Below are 22,751 nucleotides of genomic sequence, written 5' to 3' on the forward strand. Positions count from 1 at the left end.
ATTTGGTCGATTCAATTACGAGCTATTTTTATGTGGGATATTCAAAAAAGCTTATACCGATTCATTTCATTTCAATTTCAATTTCATACGAACTTATATTCTCTTCTGTCATAAATCAAATGTTATTTCTGAAATTTTAAAAATAATTATTTTTCAAGACCAGATCCCATTAGTGGGATTTTAGATCGAAAACCTAACAGAATATATACACAAAACAATCCTGTAATAAGTGTTCAGAGTTCTTTTATGCCGAATTAAATATTTAACATTGAATTTGTTGCTGTATTAGAATTTATCATGTCTTATCATACGTACTAATTGTGGGTTATTGGCTTGAAACAGTGCATCATTTGAAATACCCATGAATTCTTAAAAGAGAGATGATATACATTTTTGAAAAAAATGTATTTTACTTTCTTGTTACATTTCGTTTGTGGTATTTTTGACCAAAAATTATCGTTCCAAAAAAAATGTTCTAGTCTTCAACGATAGTGGGATATTCATACAAAAGAGAAATAGTTGAAGAAAATCAAATTTTTGTGGGATGATCAAAAACAAATCAAAAAATTATCAATTACTAATCCTACAAAATGTCTATGAATATCCCACTAATGGGATATTCAGAAAAAGGTTTAATTGAAGGAAATCAAGTATTCTTGTTTTTTTTTTAAATCAATAAAGGATAAAATACAAATCCTGCAAAATGTCTAAGCAGCACCCTGTGTTTTGTATTGCACAAAAGTGGGTTTAAAAAACCTTTGCACGCCAACACTTTATACTATTCTTGAATATTTTCAAAAACAATGCTTCTTAAAAAAAAGTTGTTTTCTCTTTTTTTAAGTCTCTTTGTGTATAGGTAGGCAATTGGTACGTTCTTTAGTCAGGAGGTATGTAGATAAGTTTCAAAACAAAGCAGCTCATCTCATTTATACACTTTTCTAGCTCTTTTATTGTTGAAGAAGTTTAATGTTTTTTTTTTTTGTTCTTTGTTCTCAAGTGGTGCAAATACTTTAACCGACAGCAAATCTTTTTGTATAGCCTTAGCTTTACCAACAACCTATCTTAGGGTATGGTGTCAGATTCTTTGTAGAGTAGGTTTATAAATTGCTAAGGGGTACTTGTGTCGCGAAGCAGTCCAATGCGATAAAGAAATGTTGACGATGAAGATGATGATGTTCAAGGATAACTAGAGAAAGAGAGAGAGAGAAACTTATTTTTGAAAAATTTTTAAGGTGCCTGGCATATTTCAACTGCAGATTCATCTCTTTGAAAAGAGTAGGTGTAGGTATCTCAGATATAAAATGGGTTAAAAATGTTTTAATACAAAAACAAAAGCAAGAGGATTGTGAACAAGAATGATTTCAACAATCTCTCTATCCTACCAACGTATCTCTCATCATTCCATATCTCTAAGGATAATATCTTTAAAGGATCTGGTTTAATTTGGCTTATGAATATTAAAATTGAATTAAAACAAATACATAGCAATTTAAAAAGTTTTAATTGCAAAGAAGAAGTATATTGTATGGTGCAAAGATATAGCTAGCTTACTGTTAGGTGCCTAAAAATAAATACTTTTTATCCTGCAGACAGAAAAATTTGAACTATGAAAGTTTAACCGCAGCTGCAAACATTGATTGTGACTTTTTTTAAAAATCAATTTATTGAGTATAACATTATTCAAGTATCTGTTTTTTTTTTTAAACTGATGTATTGACTTTGAAGGTTGTTTGGAACACTCACAAGGGCATGGCTCTGAATGTCAAACTGCATAGTCACTTCGTTCCCAGCTTATCTGTGTGATATAAATATGCCTTCAAATAAATCTCGGGAAAGCAAATTGGGTTACCAATCTGTAGCTTTTTGTTGATGGCTATTGTGATACTTTGCAAGAATGTCCTTTGAGCTCCGAAAAAGGCCTAAACTTAAAGAATTTACCACTAGTTCGATCTTAATGGCAAATTCAAGTTTGTGTAGTTCTCAGCTTTGTTATCGTTCCAAGCCTTACAGTACCTCAAACTTTCTATCTATTTTAGGTGCGAAAACTCATCTTTTCTTTGACGATGCTTGAAATGGTCAAGAGGCTTTAGTTCTTGAGTAAATTGAAGCTTGTCAGCGTATAAATGGAAGTCTTTATGCTTAATGTTCATTAACGATGCGTACGAGCATGAAAGGTGCAATAGTTGGGCACGACGCGAAGACGAGTTAAGGCTCTAGCATGTACTGGTGTTTTAACATCTCCTACAGACCCAGGCCCGTTTCGCTCAAATGTTTGTCGATTTTCCGATTTTAAGCATATTTTGACGATTATTACGAAAAAATCAAGAAGTGCAGGATAGGCTTTTTGGTTTGAAGCGCCATTTTTATAATAATCCTGTAAGAATTCAACGCGTTGCTGTATAATATATCTTTGCGTAGTTCAAATTGATTTAGTCCGAAGTTGAGAATTTTCAAGTGAAATGCAGCAAAAAACTTAACTTAAAGATTTGGTTCACATTCAAAATCGGCCCTTAAAATTTAATCACCCTTTATATACGTTTTTTCGAATTTTAGATTAATGTTTCAAAAACCTTAAGGATTTGAACTAAGGCTATCAAAACCGATTGAAAAAGTATTATTATTGAATTAAATATTAAAACGAACGAGGATTCTCTAGTGATTTATTGCCAAACAATTTTTTTTAAAAACTTTTTAAAGCAGTCTTTGCTTTTTTTCCCAAATTCCTTTTTAAGTTTGGTCAATTGCATCCTTTTTATCGATTATTGTTTTTAATACATAGATTCCTTTTTAACTTAAACTGAAGGGATAAACAATTTCAGCATGCACATCCTTATTGTTTAAATATGGAAACATATTGTTAAATTACAATAAATAAAAAAAAGGCCAAGAGTTTTCAACGAATATTATTTGTTTTTTGATTTATGAGTTTAAAAAGTTCGATACTCACACCACAAAAGGAGTACACGTAATCGTATAAAGTTTTTGTTTACTTTAGTAAAAAAGAAAAAAAAATAAAGGTGTCAGAATATTAAATGAAATCCTATGCCTATGAAAAGTACCGCAAAACTTATTTATTTCATATTTCATATAAATCGATAAATCATAATTTATTATAGGAGCTTTCTTTTTCTGCTCCTGTTGGTATTCAATGTTCATTCGTTCTTATATGACGCTCATGTGTGTTCTATCAATTTTTTTTTTTGTGCTCGTCAGGACTAAAGTTGTGTTGCGTTGCGTTGCTCCTTTCATCAAGGACTCTTCGACGATAGATTTATTTAATTTTTTTTTATTTTTGTTGGTATGTTGTTCGTTTGGGTGTTCGTCGTTTTGGTTCTATGAATTATTTCTTTGGTTGGTATGATGAATGACGTGCCTGGCTTGAGGATGAAAAAGATCCCATTCTTTATGTGCCTTAATTTTTCTTTCATTTTTGACGTCGTCGTCGTTCGTAGTCGACGTCTTCGTCGTCGTCGTTTTAGTCGTCATTATCCGTTGTTTGGATGTCCTAGATGTGTTATGATGTGTATGTGTGTTAGGATTTTGTGCGTATAAGTTTATTTAATCGGTGATGGATGGGATTTCTTTCTCGGGTGATAGCCTATAAAAGCACTAAGAAGAAAGATGTGCTTCGTCCTTGGGTGGTTTGTATGGTATCCATGATGATGGTGTATAGGCTTGGAAGAAAATTCTGCTACACATTGTGATGCCCTTCATTAAAATCAAAAAAAAAGAAGAAATACCAGAAGATAGCAGATATAAGACCTCGCAACAAACTAAGAGGGTGAGATTAATTGTTGATCATTATGGGCAAAAAAGATCTGATATATAAGTTTTGTTGTTTTCTTCTGCGGTGTTCATGGGTATAATGATTATTTTATTTGATTAACAGCAACAGAGGGTTGTAGGGCGGGGTTGGCACATCAAATCAGGGCAAAAAATGTAATAAAAAAAGGATTTATTGAAGGTACTTTAACATTTTTGCCTTACCATCAACAAACAAACAAAAGCACTGATAATGTGTTTGACGTTAAATATGTGAATTTATTTTTTTTTGAAATAAGTATCATAATAAAAACAAGAAAAATTAGGTATTGTATTATTTTTTGAAGAACTACAGCCAAATAAGCAACAACTCTCAATAATAGGGGTATATTATTTTATTTAATAGCCAGAAATGAAGATTTTGCATGCTAATAGTTAAGTTGAAACAACAAAGCAGAACAGTACTACCTAGGTTTTAAAGAACCTCAATCCAATAAATTAAAAAACGTACAAAATATGCTTGTTTTAAAAACGTCATTCCTTGCTTGCTGCTGTTGCTGATTAATAAAAAAAAACATCTTTAAATGTCTTAGCCTCTGTGTAGAGTAAAGAATCTGTCGCATATTTACCAAAAGTACGAATAATACCATTTTAAAATATCTTAATATGCACAAATCCACTGGCTTTGATCTTTTCTACTGTTTTGAAGAGGTGTTCTTCAAAGCTGGCAACACCAATCTACTCTAAAGGTCTCTTTCCGAATGGATGAAAAACTGCATTTTGACTTGTTAGTTCCTTAAAAAAGACGGATCCTAATTCACCTATAACTATTGTCCAATTGCACTTAGGTGCCTTCTTTTCAAAGTTATTGAAATGATGATCATTTTAAGCTTAAAAAATATCTTGAAGAATGGAAGCTTCTTAATAACAGTCAATATGACTTTAGTAGCAAAAGATCCATTCGTGATCTCATAATTGATTCAAGTTTGAGAAACACAAAATAAAAGCTGGTGTGCCGCAGGGTTTCGTCCTGTCTCCGACACTCTTTCTCATTTTTGCTAATTCTTTCCTATTTAATATGTGTAATTCACTTAGCTTTTTCGGTGGCGATTGTTTCTTAAACTTTTGATATTCGGCAATGTATGATAGTCTTATTAAATTCTTACCTAAATAGCATCGAACAGAATTGAATACGTCGTTCTAAATGTTTGGGTTTTCTAAAACGGTGCCAAAAGTTTTTCTCAATGAATTGGCTGTTATCTACTCATATATGACTTATGTATATACGTTCAAAGCTTGAGGATAATTCCTATCTCTGGGCTTGTGCTGGGACAACTGACTTTAGTCTTTTGAACAGTATTGGAGGTAGAGCACTTAGATTAATTGGTGATGATATCATCGTTGAATCATTTAAGTTACTTGAACACTGTCGTAAAGATTCCCTTCTCATACTTTTTTACCGTTATATTATCGGATTATGCTCTGAAGATAGAATAGCATTCTTTCCCTCTTCAATTCAATAGTTAAATGCTCATCAATATTCTCTAAACTCAAACTTCGAAAAAACTGTCAAGTGCAGAGATTAATTCTTTGACCGTACTAGGCGAATGCAGAATGCTCTACCACACTGTTTCTTTCCCAGTAATTTCAATATTAATATGCACAAACTCCTTTGATATTTAATTCTTCAAAAACGTTAGAACATCGGGCACACAACAATCGTCGTACTGTTAAGAACAGAGATTCGTTAATTAGCCGTACTACGTGAATGTGGATTGCTTTAACGCAGTTTGTCTTTCCCAGTGGTTTCAATATTCATACACTTTAATTCCTTTAATATCAAATTCTTCAAAAACGTATATATTCAATAAGAAAAAAGAAGCTTGATGAATTAAGTGTAGTAAGTTCCATCTCCCCAAAAATTATTATTTAGTTGTTTCAAACCTTTACTCTCACGGTTTTTCTGAAGTGAGTTATTTTGGCCATGAATTTGTGTTTTACCCTTACTGTCAAATAAACAATAGTGCTGCTAATCTGTGATCCAATGAATTAAAATGTCTTTGGTTGATAAATTCTGCGGTTAACGTTACGCCTATCAAATTACTTTAAATTCACAGTATTCATCTTTTGAAAGCCAATAAACATGTTGCTTAATAGCATTACACACTTCGTAACAATACTTAAGCTTCTTAAGTTATTTTCAACATTTTGTCGCGACCAAAAATATTTATACCCTCCCCTAATTATAACTAACAAAAATACAAGTATAGCAAACTTTCTCAACAAACATTAGACCTCATTAAAAAAAATTTAAATTTTATGCAATTCATCTTAACTTTTTTACGTACATAGGTGTGTATCTACACAACTACAGTTAGCGTAGTTCCTTCATTATGTACATAAATATTTTCTCAAATTAATTGTGTTTCTTTATTATCCTTGAAAAGGACACTTTTTTGTATAGATATCTATGTAGTATATTGTATACCTAGCTGTAGTGTTATTTTATTCCTAACTCATTTGTTTTCATTATCTATTTAGCGTAAAATTTATAACAAAAAAACACACACACAAAAATCAACACAGAAAATACTTAACAATAAATATGGATGTATCTAAGTATGTATGTTCCTATCTATAAAGCAAAAGCAAAAATAAGGGACAGGAACCTTCAGAGCATGATAAATTGTTGTCGCGCCATTTTGAATAAACTTAACACTTCATTTCTTTGCGCTGCTCGCTCGTTTTAAAATTATATTTTACAAAAAATAAAACACTGAAATAGAAACAGGACACTAAAAATAAGCACAAGACACGACGATGAAAAGAAACATATTTACTAAACGATCCTTGTTTCGACTAACAATACTGCATCATTCATTTACTCTTCTATTCCATAGTATACCTCTGTATACCTCTTCTACCTCACTTTCGGGACTTTGGTATTTCTGTCGAAAACCTTCTTCTTATTCTGCCTTTGCTTCTTCTACGACTACTACTCATCTTTCATTGTTTCATAGAAGATAGATAAATATAAGCAGCAACATTTTCTAGGACAACTGTATACAGTTATGTGTATCCTAGCCCTATAAGGTACATACGCCCGAAAATTTTGCAGACTCAACACGCCATCAATTCATCTTCTTCCCACCATCAGTACAGTAGAGCACCACTTTAGAACGTCACTTTATTCTTAGTTGGTTGGTTAATGATGTAAATTTCTGTTGACAGTTTTCATCTACACCATCGCTGTTATGTTCCTTATGCTATGTAATGTATTCCCTGTCTTTCAAAAGACAGACTTAGAGAGGAGAAATGTGTAAGTGAAAAAAAGGACGAAATACAAAGACAAAGAAAAAAATAATCAAAATATTGTAAAGTATAAAGTTCTTTTTGTTCTATTTTGTTTACAATTTGTCATTCGTCTGTCCGTTTCTCGTCTTCGTCTTCATCGTCGACGACGTCCTCGTCCTTTCAAAATATGAAAGTAAATTCATTCTCTTCGTCGTCATGCATTTACATACATCATCAAAACAACAAGAACTTACAACTCATACAAATATACAACTTACATTCTGTGTAACTTTATATCCTACCTAATGCAGATGGACGTTTCACAAAAGCACAAAATAAGGAGGTTTCATATAGAACATAGTGCAGCAGCATGAAGTTTTACTCTTCTTAGCTTACGCCATTTAAGCCTTGAGGTGGTGGTTCACTCATACTCATAGTGTATATACATAAAGCGCATTCATACACTTTTGAGCTGCTGAACTGAGCTCTGAATGATGGTTATGCATAGGTATAAGGGTGGGCTACCCTTAGCTACATATTTTGTTGCGTCATATTATTTATATGAAAGGCCTTTTACAAGGATGCTTGTGTTGTCAACAACATCCATTTTAAGGGTGAATTTGAATGTAATTAGCTGTGAATAGATTTTGAAAGTGCTTCAAAATGAATAAAGTAATCTTGAGTAGGTACATATACTCGTACACTACAACAGTGAGACCAGTATATAGTCAGTATGGAAGGATGAGGAATGTAAACTGTAGACATGAAAACAATATAATAAGATTAATAACTGAATAGATATACTACGAGTTTTTAAGCTTTTGTATATCGGCTTTGTTCATGTTATGATTAATGATATGAACAATTAGATTACGTTTGATAAATTTTATATACCTTTAAAATTTCAACTGATAAAGGAGATTTGATTGAGAAATTTTAAACCTTTTCTTAAGTTTTATGTATCTCTATGTTTTTAAACCCATTAACAAACAATATCCGCCTCTTTTTTGGCATATAATTGCTTGAAACTTAAAGTTTTTAAAAGTTCTTTTAATATTTCAAACAACCTGATAAATAACAATGTGGAGGCCTTATATTTTACCAGTTCTTCAGAACATGTCTATACTAGGTGTGTTTCGCGCTCCAAGTTGGGTGGGGTCACTTTCTACTTGTGCGTGCCACCTGATTCGAGGTCTTTCTCTACTGCGCTGTCTTGTGGGTGTGGTTTTGAAAAGTTTTTGGGCCGGAGCATTGGTTTCCATACGCTCATTCTGACCCAGGTATCTTAGTCGGAAGACTTTTACCCTTCTGGCTGAGTCGCTGTACAGCCCGTACAGATCGTTGTTCCATCTTCTCCTTCACTCTCCCTCTATGCATACAGGACTGTAGATCACACGAAGAACTTTTCTCTCGAAACGACGCAAGTTGCTTTTATCCGCTTTTGTCATAGTCCATGGTTCTGCACCGTATAGCAGGACGGGGATTAAAGGGGTCTTATATAGCTACACTTTGGTCCTTTAAAAGAGGACTTTGCCACTCAATTGCTTTCTTCGCCCAAAGAAACAGCGGTTAGAAAGAGTTATTCTTCGTTTGATCTCAGCACTGGTGTTGCTTTCTGCGTTTATAGCGGACCCTAGGTAGACGAAGTCCTTGACTACCTCAAAGTTACGTCTATCGATGGTGACATTTGGATGGTGTTGTACGCCCTTTCGTGACGATAACATGTACTTTCTTTGCCCTCATTAACCGTTAAACCCATTTTTGCCGCCTCTAAACGAGGCTAAAAAAATCGCATGGCAGCGCATCATCTTGACTAAAACCTTTTTTGACATATAAAGGTTCTGTTAAGTTGTTTCCAGCCTTTATGGAGCAGGGATGCCAAAACTAGACATGACTGTATACAGCTCGTCCCTGTAGATGCTGTCATATGCGGCCTTAAAATCGATAAAAAGATGGTGGGTGTCGATTTGGTGTTCTTAGGTTTTTTCCAGGATCTGCCGTAATGTGAATATTTGGTAGACTGTGGACTTTCCTGGTCTAAAACCACACGGATAAGGACCTATCAGGTTGTTGACGTTGGGATTTAGACGTTCACATATTACGGCAGAGAAAATTTTGTAAGTGAAGTTAAGTAGACTGATTCCTCTATAGTTAGTGCAGTTTAGAGGGTGTCCTTTTTTAAGAATCGGGCAAATAGTTTTGAGGTTCCATTCATCGGGCATGCTTCCGATACAGATAACTTACAGATAAGTTGGTGCATGCTCCTAACCAACTTATCTCCATCTGCTTTAAAGAGCTGGGCATTCAAGCCACCCGCTCCAGCGGCTTTGTTAGACTTCAGCTTAGATATGGCAATCTTTACTTCGTCTAAGTCGGAAGGACGGGATTGTTAGCATTCGTCGTCTATGTTGAATGGATCATCCTGCCTGACAGCAAAATTTGGTTCGTCGTCGCCGTTATACAGTCTGCAGAAGTGGTCCTTCCATACCCTCAGCATTGACTGCGGTTCCAATATGATGTTTCTTTTTTCTTCTTTGCAGCCTTCGGTTCTAGGTTTATGTATTTGTGAATTTCGTTTCACCTGTTCATAAAACTTTCGAACCTCATTCCTGCTTTTAAACCTCTCAACATCTTCGACCGCACGCTTCTCATGCTCTCTCTTTTTCCTTCTGAGAAGTCGTTGTTCCTCTCGCATCTTCTGCTCATAGAGGTCATGAGCAGCTCTCGTCCTTTTATGCAGCGCCGTTTTGCGTGCCTATTATTTGGCTGCCAGCATTCCTCATCAAACCAGGGGTTCCTTGTTGGTGGTTGCTTGAAACCCAGCACTCCAGAGGCGTCTTCTCTGATTGCATCTTGGCAATTTTGCCACTGGTTTTCGATACAATGTGTTGGCGGCATAAAACTTCGAGAGAGGTTACTTGTAACTCGATCGAAAACGATTTGGCGATCTCTTATGATTGTAGGCGTTCGACGTTGTACCTTCTCCTTTTTTTTTCCTTGGGTCTGGAAACCCGAAGTGCTACCTTTGCTTTAACAAGGTAGTAGTTCCAGTCGATGTTAGCTCCTCGGAAAGTTCGGACATCCATGATGCTGGAAGTGTGTCTGGCGTCGATCGCAATATAGTCGATCTGGTTGACGTTAGATTGATCTGGAGATCTCCAAGTTCCTTTGTGGATGTTGAGGTGTGAAAAACGCGTACGAGCTACCATGACGTTTCACTTTGTTAGTATTTGTCTTTAATCTTTAGATTATTGAGAAGATTGAGCATTCTGTGAAATTAAAAGATCTAAGTGGTTAATTTGAATATCTTCACAAGGTTAAAAAGCTTTTCTTGCTAAATTTTGATTGTATCGGTTCTTTTGAAGGATGAAGAGAATTTCTGCAGCTAATTTTTTATCGTTCCATTTTGAAACGTATGATTTTCGAGGAGAAATAAAACTCATATAGTTTAATGTTATGGCCAAGAATATAGCTATATTATAAAGGTAAGGGTTTTGCCCTTGTATTCTATAAATGATATAAGAGCACGACTGGCTCGAATAAATTGCAGCTGAGAGGGCCAATTCTTAAGTACATTTTTCGTATGTATTGGAGCCATATGTCAAGACATTCTCTTCCAAGGCCAAAATTGTTCAGCGGTATTAAAGCTATGCCATAGACCTACGACGTGAAATAATGCTCTTACCAAATGCTTCCTCCAATAAGTCGTGTTTGGTAATGAATTTGCATAATTTTGAAACGTTGTTCAGGAAAAAGCCCATTTTCATTATAACATGACAAACTGAAATAAACATAATTCATGTGACAGCTGTCAAAAATACCTACTCCGAAAAATGTATTGCCACATGTCCGAAAAAAAACACCAATATAAAAAAGTACGTCTACGCCTAAGTGTACTATACATTGAGCAATTGGTCAATTTCAAAATGTTAGGTTAAATTTTCTTCCCGTTATAAAGCTCAAAAAAACAATCTGCTTTTTAAGCGATTCTGCAAAACAAAAGGCTGTATGCCTATGTACGTACAGTCCAATAGACCCACTACAGACCAATAGATCCACTTATTTTTATATTTTCAATCTACGTTACTGTTAAGTCTAATTACAATTTCGAATTTATTTTGTTGATTAAAAATTGCATACCTTTTCGGCGTTATTGTACCGTAGCACACAACCAATTCATTTAAACTTTACCCTTTAAAGCTTCAAACAAATAGCAACCAAGCTCCCAAATTCTTTTCGGTCAAAGCAAAATAACTAACATACCTTAACCTTAAGCTGGAAAGATAAACGAACCTCTGAGATAAGTTTAGAAGAAGAGACCATGGCAAATAATATAGCTGTGAACTTGTAGCTAATCTTCTCTCAAGCTTTGAAAAATACTTAATCTTGTGATTCAACACAAACTAAAAGTAGGTGTATATGTACAAACGTCTCTTGGGTGTACATATGTAGGGTAAACCCTTTATAAATATAGAATTCTTAGGTACATACCTAGGTACACAAAGAAAGTTTCTAATAAAAAAATATATACCTATAACTTTCCAACCATCACCTTTACTATCTTCTTTTATATGCATTTCATCATATATGAAATAGAATGTGTTTATGTGTGTCTTATAGCGGCATTCAGTCAAAAAATAAATAAAAATCCTTACAAAAGTCTTTGGTATAAAAGAAAGTTGAAAAATTATAAATCACATCAAACCCAACAAACACTGCTTCATATTCGGTGGAGAACAAGAAAAGCAAGAGAGATGAAAAGGAGACCATATATAGAGAACCAGTTAAAGGAAATTCCATTCGTGTGATATCCTTTCAAGTTTGTCCTTTATACTTATAGTTTGTAGGATTTATTCCGTATCTTACCTATATTTAATTTTTTCCTTTCTACTTTTTTTGTGTACTATATGTATATGCTTACATATACCTAGAGGTCTATAGATATAGCTGTATATTAATAGGTATGTGGCCTCTGACTCTGGGTCCTGATTTTGAGTGAAATGTGAGATTGTGCACATGTTCTTACACACACCGTACTTTATTTCTGGATCCTGCAAGTACCTACCTACATATGTACATACGATGTACACCTTTTACTTTATCCTTTTGGACTTTGGTTTATTTTTACGGTTTTGAGATTTTCTAAACTTTTTGTATGTAGGTTAAGAGCAACTTATACACTCGTATAGTTATAGCTACCTAAATGTACATACATCTACTTCTAATGGCTGCCTTCAACATCGTCGTTGTCGTCGTCGGGATTCTACGACCCACAAAAATGGAAATATAAACTTTAAAGGAAGCTGAGATATGAGAGATGTGATAAAAGAACAACCACATGCAGACATACAAACATATAGATAACATATACGCCTTGTTATAATTTCCGCAAAAGAAAAGAAGTAACAAAAAAAAAGGACTAAATATCATTCCATATCCTATACCACACATACTTCGGCTAAGCATAGGTATGGTATAAGGCTACAGAGGGTTTGAGTTACTATTTGCCAAGTCATACGGTTCCGTCCGACCCAATCTTTTACAATGACTATCTATTTAAACAGAATGCATATATGTACATACATAACATATGTGTAGTTTTAGGTACGAACAACAACGTCTCTCAAGGTCCAGATATAAGGGTTTCCTTCCTTCCGTCCTTCCTTATGCTTCTATTATGGTAGGTATCGTCTCCGGAAAAACACCCTCTGTATTTCTCAATTTCAACTTAGCCAGCGCCAGCGTATCCCGCCTTCAGGCCATGTAAACTTCTTGTATACCCATACTCATCTATGTTATATTTGTATAGATATTGGTATAAAATGGTTATAAAAACTTTGTTAACCGGGCGTGAGCTCGTTTTTGCGGGAAAAATGATGAAAAATTGTTTGATTTTATTTTCGGGTTGATTTCTTTCTCATCTTTTTCTAGCTGGGTTTCTAAAAGATACACCAAAACCGACACCGAACCATTCAAGCATATGGATGTACCTCTAAACCTATACCTATAGTAAATCTATACCAAGGTATAGATATACGTCCTTACATCTATAAAGGCTAAAGCAAAAACTGCTGAAAGGTTACTTTCTGTGATTTTATTTCGATTTTTCTTTTATGGAAGTATATTAGGAGGGTGCTTAGGATTTTTTTCGTTCTCGTTTTCAACCCTCCAGCAAGGATTTTTTTTTGTTTTCAGATCGTTTCGATGTTTTTGGTTAAAAATAGACGAAAAAAAAATCTTAAGCTTTTAAAGATGACGTTTTTAAGGGGTGTTTTTTTTTTTGTGTTGTTGATTTCCCTCGAGATTTTGCGGACCGTATGGTAACGTTTACTTGTTTTGAATTTTTTTGTCTGTGTTTTCGTGTGTTTCTTAAACCAACCCCTCTTCCTATATTTCAACCCTGGAATTGTTTTGTTTTCACCCTGACAAAATTTGTCTTGTTTTTGTTGTTGTTGTTGTTGTTGTTATTATTATAAGGGAGGAATATACATTTGTAGGCACAACACAAATATCTATGCTTCTAAATGCCGATACAAATTAGGAGCTTAGTGTGGAAAGTATATTTTAAGGATGTAATTTTGTGACGTAATCGAGTGGAAAGTGATGGAAATTAAGAATTTGAATATTTCATATTTTATTTAAATATAAATACACAATGCTGCATATTTAATTTCATAGGGTAGGTTTCGTTTGTATGTTTATGTTGACAAAAATCTTGAAATGGATTTTGATGGTTGTAATATTTTAATTTATTCAAAACAAGAATTAAGGTATAGGTGAGGATGTATACACATACATACATATATATACACACAAAAGGATCAAGTAAGAAAAGACAAAATTTATGCAAATAATATACAAGAGTGATATAATAGGGTGACATCAGGACAGGATTATCTTAATTATTTTATAAATATTGATAGGACCTTTGAAAACAAAAAAAATATTGTTGACACTATTTTATACTCTGCATTTACATAATAACTTTATCGTAATTACTAAGAAAGTCTTAAATAAGATAATTTCAGGCAAGGCAAGTTATGATAGGTTTAAAGGGTTTTCTTGAAAATATTTGAAAATATATCGTTCCTGTTTTCTACGAGAAAAATTTAAGAGCCATGTATATGAGGTTTTACAATAAGAACTTGATAAGGAAAATCATTTGAGATATTTCAAAAACTTTATTATCTGCTTGAAGTAGAATTAAGATATTTATGAATCGAATTCGACTTAGTGAATATGGCCATCGCCGAAGGCACTTGTGCAGCGGTAGATTCGTTGTACTAAATTTCCGATGTCTCTGGGTTCTTCTAACGTCGTCGTCAGCTCATGGATAATGGGCATATACCAATGGCTTTCCGTAGCCCCAAAGGAAATAGTGTAAAGTCATTTAATCCGACGAAGAAGGTGCTCATCAAACAGAGGTTAGATCAGCTTAAAGTGGATGCCTCCTTGTGATACCACATAAATGTTTCTTCTAAACTCAATGAAACCAAATTCAGTTTCTTACGAAATATGAAAGACTGATAATGTTAATATGATTGAAATCGTTTAGATCGTTATAGAAGAATTCTCTTAGGTAAGCATTGCGTTTTTCAGGTAAAGCAGGGAATTTACAGAGGAGGTGAACAACTATTTCACCCTCTTCCTCATTCATACAGCTTCTGCAAAAGTCATTTGAGAACACGCCTAGCCATTTGCGTTATTTCCCATGAAACAGTGCCCAGTTAAGATATCGATTATCAAACTTATATGCGATCCGCTTAGAGATAGCAAGCACCTTAAGCACTTTAAATCAAGTCTAGGCCAGATGTTTGTCGTGACCTGACGGATGGTATTTGACTTCTTTATAGCTCCTGGCATTAGTCATAGTTTTCATACAGCGATTTATATGCCAGCATTAGCCAATCTTGATAGTATGGGTTGTACTGTACATTTCTGGCGATCTCATGTGCCTTAGAATTTCCTGAAATGTCTTAATAGCCTAACACCCAACAAATGTGAATGTTAAACTGTTGTATCTTCATATTAGAGGTGATCGACAGTAATGGGCTGTTAAAGAGTTTGCAGAGACAGAGTCCAGAGACTTGATAGCGGCCTAACCTACCTGAGAAAATACGGATATAAGATGTTGATGTGATTAGATTAGATTAGAGTACAAAAAAGTCCATTAATCCCTTCATTTGCCTAAGATTCATATCAATAAAAGTGGATAGAATCTTCTTCCAGTAATATCCTAAACCAAAACCCTGAACTTGCTTGCACATATTATGTTCTTAAAAGTCTAGATGTGAAACTTTCTTATAGCTCCTACTGTTCAAAAATTACAACCTAAATACGAATATTCGACTCTCTTTTGCCTCAATTCGACGAAATTGATCTAAAAGCCATAAAACAAGAAAAGATCAATTTTTATTTGTAATTTTTTGTTTTTTTTGAAAATTGATATTAACAACCTGTGTGTAAACAACCCTACCACTTAAATATTCACCTAAAACTTTATCATCAATTTGTCCCTATAGATGGTAAATTATACCACAAGTCAGTTTGAATAAACCTTTTAATGACTTAATCTAATCAACGCCTTATAATTCCCAACTGATGCATAACTTCCTAACACAACCGCATCTTACTTCGAAAGCATGTACAGTACATGTATCCAAATTTATATCTTACAGAGTATAATATACCATTGGCTTAGTTTTATAAGTTTCAGTTCCATTAAAAGTATACTTATGTAGGTATAAAAGATGTGGTCATTTTAACGTCGAAATTTATACATAAATTGAATCAGACTCATCTTTGTCGTTGTTGTTGTTGTTTTTGTTATAGTGATTATATGAAAATGATGATGACCTGAAAAGTGGATGATATCAAAACCATCATCAGTGAGAAGTTAAGTAGCTTTATACATCATCATAAGATACCTAGAAATGGAAATTTCTTCACTCCACATTTAACAACCCAATGAAAGCATCATACAAAAAACAACAAACCTAAGTCGTACTCTTGTATCCATTAGTAGCGATCTCTTTCAATCAACTTGTTTGCTGTGCCTCTGAGACGTCCGTCATGTACATAAAAGCAGCTTTTACGTAGGTTTACCTTATACATCACCCCATTTATCCATCCATAGATCAGCCCCTAACATTATGTGTATAAAACGCTTGTAATCATCTGCGCGGCACAATTCTCTCATAGATGATGATGTTGTTGTTGTTTTTTCTTGTTCTTGTTGTTGTTGTTGTTGCAGATGATGATGATGATGATGAACTTTAATGAAAGTTGATTGAGCTTGATTAACTTTTATTAGTTTTGTCCGAGAAAACTCTCGGAGTATAGCGACGAACTAAATATCTATAGCTGCTATACAAATGAGATACTTTATACTTCTATAGAAAGGGTAGGTTCGGTACGGTACAAAACGGTACGTAAACTATATCTACTTGAAGTGTAGTTACATGCAGATACAATTAAGGTTGCTTTGCTTCTTGTGTATACTGTAGTCGTATATGTATGTGTATCATGGAACATTATTACCCTAGATAATAGGAAAATTCACTTAAATACACACGATAGGGTCCAGCTATAGAGTGCATATAAATGTCAGGATGTCAACCACCTAAGCCCTTTGAGATCATAAACCCCTCCACGTCACTTCTTTCCCTCGTGAATATCAAACATTTATATTTTGTACACGCTTACTTCCCCTCTCTTGATTTCTTGTCTGATGGTTCATCAAGTTAATTAATAAAATTGAAGTCGTCATCGTCCCCCGCGTTCGTCGTCCATTGTCCATTGATAATGTTCTTCCTCGCGCATTTTGCGTTTCTGATTTCGATGGCTATCGCGACGAAAGAGTTTTATATGCGATGCGATGTTAGGTATTTGTCTGTCTGATGAGCTCGCACTGTTTTTCAAACCATTCAAAATCACAATCATACTATAGAAAGGGGTTGAGATTGAGGGCACTTAACTTAATTTACTGTTAAATGATTTGATGAACTGAGAAGATATTATAGGATGTATATGAAAAGGTACCTTTAGGTATACATATTTTTGTGTTTATGCGGAATGACTGATTTTGATGTGCATCACTAGATGGAGAAGGATGTGTTAATGAAGTCGATTTTGAAATTGACTGCTTATAGAGATTAGTAAATTTTGTAGATAATTGAAACCTATAAAACTCTGCTGGCTCTGAGCTGTATTAGTTAAGGTACATAGGTATGTTTTTGATCGACTCCATCAATTGGTATTTATTGTAATAACTTTAGCTCTGATGTCTACTCATCAAACATAATCATTGTTCAAAATGAAGCATTATAGTAAATAGTTCAGAAAAAATGAAACAACAAGCATATTCGCTAGAACTTGTTTATAAATGCCCAGAAATACAAAGGACAGTAGATCATTTTGGAAAATTGGAAAAACTCTCAATGACTTAACCTAAAGGCGAGGTTTAATAGTTGAAGCACATGTCCAAGCAGAATATTTCCAAAATCTTCTAAAAACATCATCCATCTTAAATAAAATATAGAGATCTTAGACCAGCAAGAGTAATTAACAGCTGCAATGCAAAAAAAGTCTCAGGAAAGGACTATATTCCTTACGGGTACTCCAAAGATTCTACGGAAAACTTCAAAAACGAATTGACAAAAAGCCTCAAATTCTTCTTCAATACTGGCGAAGTTCTTGTAAGCTTCAAGAAAATCATTGTATTCCCAATTCTCTAGAGTGGGGACCCAAAAGAGCCGAGTACTTACAGAGGCATTTCCTTTCTCAACGCAGTCACAAAAACCTTCACAGGTGTTTTGTTTGAAAGGCTTCTTAGCGAGTAGCAGGCATCTTCTCAGCGAATATCAGAATGGTTTTTGGAAGGGCATTCCTGTAAGAGGAGTCAATCCACTTTTATACAGATGGAACAAAAACAAATGAAGGGGGAAACGGCTGGTATTAAGTCTCTCATTCCGCGTGTTCTAGCCAAAAAAAGAAGTCTTGTCCTGGTTCAAGATAACCGTGATATCAACATTTGATATTTGTATTTGCTCAGATAGTCAGGCTACTATCAAATCTGTTGACTCTGTCTCTACAAACTCTTTAACGGTCCAGAACTGTCGATCATCTTTGATGGAGATAGCACAAAAATGTAATATTCACCTTTGCTAGGTGCCGGCCAAAGAGACATTCCAAGACATTTTGAGGCAGATTAACTTGCCAGAAATGGTACAGTGAAACCCATTCTAACACTGGGTATACCAATCGCTACATGTAAAACATTGCTAATGCAGAACGCTATTAAGAAGGCGAACAGCACCACGTGATAAAAAGCTGGCATGCACAAGATTCAAAGCGTTTAAGGTGCGTACTATCTCTAAGCACATTGCATATTACCTCGACAATTGGTAACATTACCGGGCTCTGTCTAAAAGGAAGAACACCACGCGGCTGGGTGTATTCTAAAATAACTTTTGCAAGAACTGTATGGATGAGGAAAAGGGGGTAACAGTTCTTTATCTATTCTGTACATTCGCTGCTTAAGCTCAAAAACGCAAACCTTAGTGAATAGCCCACCAGAATTAATTGAGCTTAATTTCTGTCACGCTATCTACATCGAGGTAGATTTCAAACAGAATTGCCATAAGTGGCATATAATTCTTGAACGCACTTAAAAGGTTTAAGTGAGTTTTACTTTTACGTGCTGTACACAAATTGTACAGCTTATTCGGTTCTCCCGATAATGTCGATATCGTCTACGGAAGTCAGTATCTGGCTAAATCTGGATCCCTCTTGTTGACTTGCCAGAGTAACAGATTACTTTCTTTAACACCAGGTTGAAGTGGAAGTTGACCAAACCATCCGTCCCCTTGTCGGAGTCCATTGTAGATGTTAATTGGTCTAGTTAGCAATCCGGCTATTTTAACTTGGCTTCTTATGTTGGTCATGGTCAACCTACATAGTCGTGTCAATTGAATCTACTTTTCTTGTTTTTATTTCGTGTTACTTATTCGAAAATTATTCGTGTTTGTCAAATTTAACTGACGAATTTTTCGACATAAAAATAATATGTAATTTCTTAGTTCAAACAATTTTCTTTTACAAAAGTACGTATACGCCGTAGTGTACGATTATAACTATTTTGTTTATATGAATGACAATGATAACCAATAGATGTTAGTCTCAGCTACCGTTATAGTTTTTTTTTGACAAAACACTGAAAACCCTTTGCATTGTCTTTAATAAAATTCTCCAACTATTCTATTCGATTGAATTCAAAGAATTTCATATAAATGTTAGAATGTCATCTGTTTTCCTATACTTCGCCCTTACATATCTTTTCAAACAAATATGTGTACATATTTAGTATAAGTATATACCTATCTATAAGAGAAGAATGTTTTCCTTATAAAAGGAATTCCATTAATCCATCATCAACACAAAGGCAAAGGACATGATGTGTCGTCGTCTCCTGTTAAATGTTTTCCCCCTTCTTAATATCAAGAATCATTTTTTCTTTCTTTTTCTTTGACATTTAAACTTTTCAAATGCAAATTCATTTATTCAAAAAAAGAATACACTCCAAATTACGCATCACCCTTCGACCTCTTAACATCAAATGTCATCTAACGCAGTTGTTGTCAATTTGTAAATGGGTATAATGTACCTACATCTAAGGTTGCCTCTCCTGTCTGTAGTCTGTCATCAATGTTAAAAGATTAAATAAGTAATTGAATCAAATTGTGCGTAACAATATTTGACAGATCGATTAAATTTTGAATACCAACAACACCATTTAAAAAAAAGGAAAAAAAAACCTAAAAGTTCAAAGTAAGGTTGACTTCTTTTTAGGTTTTTTTTTCTCATTTTGTTGAAGATCCTGTTTTTGCCATTGTTCAAATATACATAAAGTATGTACTTGTATTCCTACTTATTCCCCTTGTTATGCATTTAACATTCAATAAGCCGCAGACAATTTGTCATTTTGTACAATGTATAGTAGACTCTTGGCAAATACATTCTTCATTCATATAATACTGTTTGTACACATTGTCCTTATAGAATAGACGTCGGTATGTATGGCCTGATCCTTAGTTTAGACCAAGGAAGCTTTTAGGTAAACGTGTAAATAAAGAGTCCTTTTAATTCTTCTTAATGAAGGAGTTTTACGTGAATGTTGACATTTTTCGTTATTGCGTTTAACATAAGACAGTCTAAGACCGTTTTCAATGGATATTCAGTCATGTGAGTGTACTTTTACCATTTCAAATGTATTTATGAATTTCAACATGAAAAAGTTTTGGTTTTTAATAGAATTTAATTTTTAGAAAATAAAATATTTTCTTTAAAATATAAATTTCTTTTCGTCATCATTTTCCTCTCAAAAAAACTAACTTATGACGGTTGTCTTTGTACAACTTGAAGTTTATAAAACGCATATTATTTAATTTAATTGCAAAATATGAAGTCCCAATCTTTTCGATGATTCTATATTTGAGTCGTAAAAGATTGCATTCTTAAAAGAGTGCATTCCCAAAAGATTGCATTCTTTTAAAAGCTTATCAGCTGGGCGATTATGTCGACCGAATATTAAACCCAGGGCGTTGCGATCTATAATTTTGGTAATACATTTCATTAATTTTTTTCAAACTTTGTTTAAAACTATGAATTATGAATTCGTAAGCCATATTGAGAAAGTGACAGCTGTTAAAAAAAAGTATTGCCAGAGTGAATACCATACGTCCAAAAATATCAAATTATAATAATCGACAAGCTGAAGTTTTGTAGTCTAAACCATATATGAAAATTGTTTTGTTTTGTTGTTTAACCAAAGCTTGCATCAGGTAGTAAATTATTTCATTAAAACAATATTAGTTTATATCAGTATTCAAAAAAAATAATGTTTAGTGTTCCACATTTTGTAATTCAAATTTATTTATAATCAGACACATATTGAACCCTGAACAAAATTTATTAATAAAATCATATTTAGTTAATTTTTTTTGTTGGTATTGGCAAAAATTCAAAAAATAGATTTTTTCTTTACCATTGATATGTGAATATGCATTAATGTATCACAGTGCTGCAATCATACCTATAATAAAATCAATTATGTTTTTTCTGGCATCCCCAGATGCAAAAACATGCTGCATCTAATTAAATTGCATTCACGATATTAATATTCAGCCTAAAAATATATTCATATTTCTATAGATACCTACGTATGTTCCTTAATTTACATAATATCGTCATCAGTTTTATAGATTTTCATTTAAATTTGAGGCTTTTATAATAAATATTTGTGAGATTTATTTAGTTTTAGTTTTTAAATATATTAAAATAAAGTTTTGATTTGAAATGAAAAGCGATTATCTGTCGGAGAAATAAATCCCCGATTTTGAAACATTCTTTATGATATTATATAGCCTTGCTTTCCTCAATAAAAAAGCTGTCTAACTGTGGAATAATTTTTCATATCCGACCAGTAATTCCTGAGAAAAGTGCATTCAAACATACAAACAAGCAGGCAAACAAACAAACAAATTCTTCAGCTTTAAAATATTACTACGATTTAAAGATTTTTTCTATATATCTAAAAACTCTGTTATACATTAACCGTTTCCGCAACGCACACAGCTATCAAAAGAGAAAGACATCTCCGATTTTGAAACATTTTATTACATTTACATTACTTTCTGAGATTAAAACTTTCAAACAAGCAAGCAAACAAACAACGTCTTTAACTACTACGATTTGATAGTACTTTGTTCATAAAATTTTAATTTACATCTTAAGCCACTAAATTTAAATAAATCGGAACTATAAACTTAAAAGAAAAACGTTGTTTTATTTACAATTGTTTTTATTTTTCAATATATTCTTATTTTGTTAATCTAAGAAAAATATCTACTTCCTGAAAAAAATAGTTTGCATATTTATTAAGCCTGCCCAGAAGCTGACTGCTTATCTTATTTACTAACAGATTTCCGTTTGCCGACAAAATACTATAATTATATATTTTTTTTGTAACCCCACAAGTGACAAATGTGATAAGAAATATATGGAAATTGTTTTATTTAATTAAATTTACACTCCAGTTCGTTTGATTGAAGTTGTAAAGAATTTAGGAACATTGCATTTTCGTTCCCAGAGAGAGCTAATAAAACAAATAACAACTAAGAATTAATTTAATAGGTTTTTTTTTTTATAAAATTTTAAAGCTGATGAAACGCAATTTTTAGTGTACATTTTTGGCGCATAGATGTTGATTATCTTAAAAATTTGTTAAAGCTTTCGTTTTTTAAAATCAAACAAAGTTACAAAATAATGATTAATAAATAATAAACATCTTGGCAACAATTAAAGATACTGCAATCAAACTAATTTTATTGTATACAAAACATTATTTTGAACCCTTAGTAAAATTTTTACAAAAATGGAACTGTCATTTTTGTTTATAAAAAAGAAAATTGGTAAAAATTGATATTTAATTCAAATATCTTGAGAATAAATGAGGGTATTGACTTTAAAAAATTATTTAATTTCATGTTCTTAACATAAGATAATTTTCTCACAAAAAACCAATCGGTTTATTTTTTTCTTCTAAGAAAGAAAAACTTTAAAAAAATACTATTGACATTTTTAAAAGTTCCTTCTTGGATAAAAGGTTCCTGAACAAAAACAGATATTTAAATCAA

The 22,751-nt window shown here is 33.2% G+C and overlaps 1 protein-coding gene across 3 annotated transcripts in view; it reads left to right on the plus strand.

Annotated features, from left to right (window-relative positions):
• The window catches only part of LOC129953400 (maternal protein pumilio), a 582,858-nt gene that overhangs the window by 416,797 nt on the left and 143,310 nt on the right, over positions 1–22,751 (plus strand). The gene's annotated exons all lie outside the window — the stretch shown is intronic.

The sequence above is a fragment of the Eupeodes corollae genome, chromosome 1 (genome assembly GCF_945859685.1).
Source record: "Eupeodes corollae chromosome 1, idEupCoro1.1, whole genome shotgun sequence".
NCBI lineage: Eukaryota > Metazoa > Arthropoda > Insecta > Diptera > Syrphidae > Eupeodes > Eupeodes corollae.